Source organism: Dermacentor andersoni, unplaced genomic scaffold (genome assembly GCF_023375885.2).
Source record: "Dermacentor andersoni unplaced genomic scaffold, qqDerAnde1_hic_scaffold ctg00000612.1, whole genome shotgun sequence".
NCBI classification, from domain to species: domain Eukaryota; kingdom Metazoa; phylum Arthropoda; class Arachnida; order Ixodida; family Ixodidae; genus Dermacentor; species Dermacentor andersoni.
Window position 1 is genome coordinate 1,506 of NW_027315294.1, and position 6,189 is coordinate 7,694.

Here is a 6,189-nt window from a genome sequence, read left to right on the forward strand (position 1 = left end):
CATTGGAAAGATAATTATTATCCGTCGTAAAAAAGAAAAAAAAAAAGAAAGAAATCACATTTGAAATTATCATTGAAAGTGGCCACGTTTTTCGGGGCATGTCTTGATGAAATAATTTCAGTTCAGTTCAGCATGATTGGATTTCATCTTTTCCAGTATTCTCAGTACTCTCGTTGTAGTACCAATTGCCGGCAGATTTTTTTTTTAGTTGTTTAGAGTTATACATTCCTGAACGATGTTTTTCTTTTCCTCAAAGCTAGCCATAGAACCAGCGCTTTCTATAAAATCATGACAATAAGAATCCAGCATATCGGTTCATCTTCGGCGCGATTAAAGTTCGGGAACTGGCGATTTTTTATTGCCGTGATCAAGAAGGTTAACACCAGATAAGGCGTGATATTTCAGCATACCAGTCACGATATCTAATCGAATCTAAGATTGAAATGGCGTTCTGAATTCTTTCGGTTCCAGATAGAAAGAAACAGAAAAAAAAAAAAAAAGAAAGGATGTGATTGATTGCCATTCAAATCTGAAGACCGCGTGGAGAAAGTGTTCCGGTTTACATTCGGCAAATCAAAATGAACGGCTAAAATTAATCCATCGTCTGGTTTCATGCGCGAGATCACGTAAAAGGCAGCCATTCTTCTTAGCATGGTTTCTCTCTTTTGCTCTCTCATTCGCGCACGGAAATTTCTTCGTACGGGAATTTTATGAAGCGAAGGCGGCTGCAGACCATTTTCTTTGTTTAGTTCATGTTCGTAGGCGCAAATTACAAACCTAACACTTGGAGCAACATTTCCACTACTCTAGAGGGGCATAAACTGTAGACAGTGCACGCTTTCTCATTTATCCAATCGCTCGCAAACACATTGCATTGCTAGTCTACAGTGGCAATACAAAGTGACGTTTCACCATGCACGTCGAAGTTCATTACCAGTACCGCGCCAGCATCGACCGGCCGGCGAAGCGACGAGCTCAGCAGCGCATGCGCAAGGCCCGACACCACCCCAACCGAGCTTCCCTGCTTATCGGAGAGAGCAAGTGCGCGTGAACACGGGCGCGTCTGAGTATCTGGATTTAAAAAAAAAAAGAAAAAGAAAGCGTTTCCGAGATATTGACAAAGACAAGTGGTCGCGGTCGCTCTGAATCTTATCGTATTATAGAAAACGTGGGATGGCGGCGCTTCCTCGAGGGTCAGAAAGTACAATCGTCGAACTAGGTGGCAAGTGGAGTACATCCTTTTTCTTGGAACGGTTTGCAATTGACTGCTTGAATGTGCCGACCACGCGTCGCGGGTCGCGTATAGAGCCAACCGTTGGCAAGCACGCGTCTAGCGTAGCAGCAGAACCGATCGCGGTTGCGATAACCCATCGTTGGCAGCGAAAAAGAAAAACACCCACACGCAGTTTGTAGCAATAACCGTACAAATCAATGTGGTTTTAAATATAGCTTCACTGGTCACCCAAGAAGGGCACCGAAACTTTCTCATGACGCACACCGCTGTAGTCCACAAAGAACAAAGCGCACAAAATAGATATGATACAGCCGCACCGCATTATTTCGTGTTTTCACCATTTCATTACTTTCGTGTGCATGCGCGCTAGGGCCACGCAGGCCAGGAGTAAAAGGCACGAAAAAAAAAAAAAAAATGGTACGCAATCCTAAGCTTTGACTTGACTGCTGTGGCACTCGCATTTGTGTTCTTTACCTTAGGCGAACGCAATGCGCAAACTGAACTGGAATTTCCAATAATGGAAATTCCTGTTTGGCTCATATTTGCGTTTTTCGCCCGAGCAAGCGCTTCACTGCACTACGCTTTGCCCCTTCAACGTGGCTACACTGCCCGGCAGGCGTGTTCTGCGTAGGGCCGAACCTGCAGGCAAAAAGCATGGGCGCCGCCATCTTGTTGAGAGCGGCGCCAGGGACACAATCGCGCCTAGCTCATTGAGTTTTCCCCCAAAACTGAAAAAAATTTGACTTCATTAAACGAGAAAGATGCCACGAGTGTCCCAACAAAAAGCTTTGAGGATTACCGAAGGGTAACTGAGGGCGACGCAACGGGCTCTGGAAAGAAGGATGATGGGTGTGGCGTCACGGGGGGATCGGAATAGAGCAGATTGGGGTGTGCGAGAACAAACGCTCGTTAATGACACCAAAGTTTAAACCAGGAAAAACAAATGGGCATGCGCAGGGCATGCAATCTGGGGGGAAGATAACCGGTGGCCATTAAGGGTTACAGACTGAATTCCGAGAGGAGGGAAGCGTAGCAGGGGGTGGCAGAAAGGTAGGAGGGCAGATTAGATTAGGGACTACATGGCGACAATCGGCACCTGACCGGGGTACTTGGAGGATCATGGGAGATGCCTTTGCCCTGCAGTGGGCGTAGCCAGGATGATGATGATGATGATGTTCATGATGAAAAGGTAGCAACAGGTCTTCGTAACATACAGGTTAGAAAGATGAGGCACCTTTTAACCCTTGAATATATTTCGCCACATTCGGGCATACGACAAGTTTGTTTTCGAGGCGCTCGGTCCCACTGCTGCGAAAATGTGTACACAAAGGCTGCACAGTAGTTGCCAGAAATCGGGCACTCTATTTTTCTTTCATAGGGAATCTTTCTTCCACTTGGGCAGCGGATTTCGGCGGCAGGGCGAGCTTGCGTGGGCGCGGTGGTTTACGGATCCAAGCGATAGTGAACTCCAAAATCCAGTGTTGGCTTTGAGTGGGATTCATATTGATTGCGAACCCCACGGCTAATCCTACCCCCCATCCCCCCAAGTGGCTCTTTACAGGAGACAATCATTCAGAGACATCGGACAAATAGGAATTCTGGTTCTTTCTTTTGCTTTCATTAATTTTTCTCGAAGCCCATAACTAGAAATTTGCTGGAGCGGCTGTCCCATTTGCGACGCAACAAGTGCGACGCTACACACAGATGGAGTGGCAGTTTAATTACTCTCGTGGTCCGCGAACCGGCATCGTTGCGTGTAGTATAGGAATGGTGCGTGTCAAGTCAGTGCTCGCGTTGAGCTTGTGCTCTTCATTTTGATTGAATGAAGTCTCACCTAAGTGAGCGGGGCCGATCCCGGAGGTAGTGCAATACCGGGCCGACCTGCGGCGGAGGTGAAGCAGGCTTCAAGCACTCCGCCAACTTCCAAAAATAGGTTTAATATCGTGGGTCCATATAGAACCCGTATCAGATATTAAGCTGATAAGAACAGAGTTTTTTATTTATGCTAGTTACAAATACATCAAAAATATGTTACAAAACCAAGGAAAAAACGGATAAAAGGTGTATAATCTAAAAACGCAAACAAATGACTAAAAAAACTAGTTAGTGGTGTTAGTGATAAAAGGCTAAAACTGTAAAGGTGTAAAATACATGGCAAAACGCTTCTCTAAAACATAAAAGATCATTAAGAGGTGCCTACATGGGCTTTAAAAATCTTCGTAGATGGGCTTCGTAAATCTTCGTACATGGGCTTTAAAAATCTACACTTTGATCTTAGCCAAAAGGCCGAGAAGCGATGTCCTTCACTTCACTTCATTGTACTACTGCCTTGTGGGCGCCCTGCCGACATGGGTAACCTCAGCAACAGCGTGGGCAATATTATAAAATTCAGCCTGTGTACAGACTCAACGCTCCCTATCTCACGGATGAATTCGCAACGCCTCAGTCTTTCGCTGTTAACGAAACGCTGTCGCGTAGAAACGAGACCCGAGTGCAAGCTTGCTTGTAACGCGAAACCAACCAAGGCAACCTCGTAGAAAACGGAACAGGCGAGCGGAAAAAAAACGCGCCAGGGGAATGCTTACTTCCGTCTGAATGCGACCGCTCAAGGTGACCTTCCTTGAGGGCTTCGTTTCAAGCCCGTGTGCAATTGTAATATACTACGCGCATTTCCTTCATTTCTTTTTATTTACCGCAAGGCCCACTGAAAATTTTGATACGGCACAGGCCGGGACGGATCGCAACGTGTCGAATCGACCGGTAGAATTAGGTAGCATGCCCCATGTACGAAGACGAGCAACATAGAAGTGAATGACAAAATAAATATAGAAAACGCTGCACACTCCTTCCAACCGGAAACATAGAGGGGAGAAAGATCGCCATCTGAAACACAGGCATTGTAAAAAAAAGAAAAAAAAAAGTGCTACCTCATCATCTTTACCATTACCGTGTGTGTGTATGTATATATGCATGTGTGTGTGTGTGTGTTTGTGTATTTATATATATATATATATATATATATATATATATATACGCACACATGCTAGCATAGCTTAAACGCAGCTGGAAAGCTCAGCCTTGCACAAGAACCACCCCCTGTCGCAAACCCCTTTGAAACATTCAAATGCCAAACACGAGTAGAGCGAGGTCGTTCGAACCTGGCGCCAAAACGCATTGGCGCCATCTGTGTACGGAACTAGGAAAACCTGCGGACTTTGCAATACAGAAAGAAAGGTAGATGGCGTGAGCTAACGCTCCATTGCATACTAAGAACGAGAGTTAGTGAATAATGGCAGAAACGTCTTGGGAAGAGAAAAAAAAAAAAAACACGCAAAAGTTGTTGGCTTGTGCAAGCACTCTATGTTACAGCGATTAAAGAGCATAGCATCTTCTACAACAGCAGCTACAAAAAGAAGAAGAACGTGAGAGAGGGAGAGAGACAGGCGTGTTTCTTTGGAATGCAGAGCATGCAGCACATACTATAAAGTGCCAAAGAGACGGGGAAAGCAGATGGCGCGAAGGTGTATGTCCTCAAAGCTTGAAAGCAATTTCTAAATTACATGTACCGAAGTCCACCTACTCTCATCAGGTTGCTCCCGCCTCCAGTTGCGTTTAAAGTGAAATTACAGTCGCCTCAAAGGCAGACAGAGAGAGAGTGAAAATAGGTACACTTGCTTCGCGCAGCTGCAGCCGTTCAAATTTTACAGCAAGAGCACTCCCGAAGCAACAAAGTCCGCTGCCGCCTGGGCGCAATGCGCTCGCTTCAGTAAATTGCCGTGCTGGCCTCGGCAACCAAGAGGTGTAGTGCGGCAGACTGCTGCATTGTAGCACACCGCAAACCGTGCAGACGTAAGCGATCGCCTCGACATCGCTGCGAGCGCTCGAAGAGACAAAGTCCGAAACCACGTGTGCCGGGGCGGTGCGAGCGCGACGCCTTTGACGCAACTTTTGCGTACAAGCCGCCGCACCGCCACGACGGAATCGCTGGCATCCCGCACGCAGCTGCATTGTGTCACGCCGGCAATCGTTGAAACACCACGCAGTCGTCGGCGTCGGCCCCGACATGGTTGCGAGCGCTGGAAGAGACAAAGTCCGAAACCGCGTGTGCCGGGGCGGCGCGAGCGCGACGCCTTTGACGCAACTTTTGCGTACAAGCCGCCGCACGGACACGACGGAGCCGGTGTCACCCTGCAGAGGGCTGCACTATAGCACGCCGGGAACCGGCAAAGAACCGCGCAGACGTCGTCGTTGGCCGCGGCGTTGCCGCGAGCACGCGAAGAGACAAAGTCCGAAAGGACGTCAGCCGGGGCGTCGAGCACGCCGCCCGCACTGTTCGCACGCGTGCTCGGAAATGGCGAAGGGGCCGCGCTAGCGTGCCTTGAATCGGTGAGCGGCGGTACCGCGGCGATCGCCAGAGCTCGAATCCGCCCTGCAAAAGCCAAATATTGGCGCTCGGCTCGGCGCAGTACGCCGCCGCGTCGCACGAGTACGGCCCCATGGAGGTCTGGGCACTTATCGCTGCTACTGTAAGGGGCCGTACGGCCCCGGCCGACATTGTACCGTAGTGCGATTTTCGGCTTGCGCGTGCTCGTGGCGTAGTCCGCGCACCGTTCCGACGTCGACAATCGTGCCCACGACTACGCGAGCGCTGGAAGAGACAAAGTCCGAAACCGCGTGTGCCGGGGCGGCGCGAGCGCGACGCCTTTGACGCAACTTTTGCGTACAAGCCGCCGCACGGACACGACGGAGCCGGTGTCGCCCTGCAGAGGGCTGCACTATAGCACGCCGGGAACCGGCAAAGAACCGCGCAGACGTCGTCGTTGGCCGCGGCGTTGCCGCGAGCACGCGAAGAGACAAAGTCCGAAACGACGTCAGCCGGGGCGTCGAGCACGCCGCCCGCACTGTTCGCACGCGTGCTCGGAAATGGCGAAGGGGCCGCGCTAGCGTGCCTTGAA

General features: G+C 49.6%; 1 non-coding gene across 1 annotated transcript; it reads right to left on the reverse strand.

Moving 5' to 3' along the window:
* Nucleotides 1-3,072: 3,072 nt before the first annotated feature.
* Nucleotides 3,073-3,264, reverse strand: LOC140214758 (U2 spliceosomal RNA). Its single transcript, XR_011891688.1, has one exon. It is a non-coding gene; the product is annotated as a U2 spliceosomal RNA (small nuclear RNA).
* Between the last annotated feature and the right edge of the window lie 2,925 nt (nt 3,265-6,189).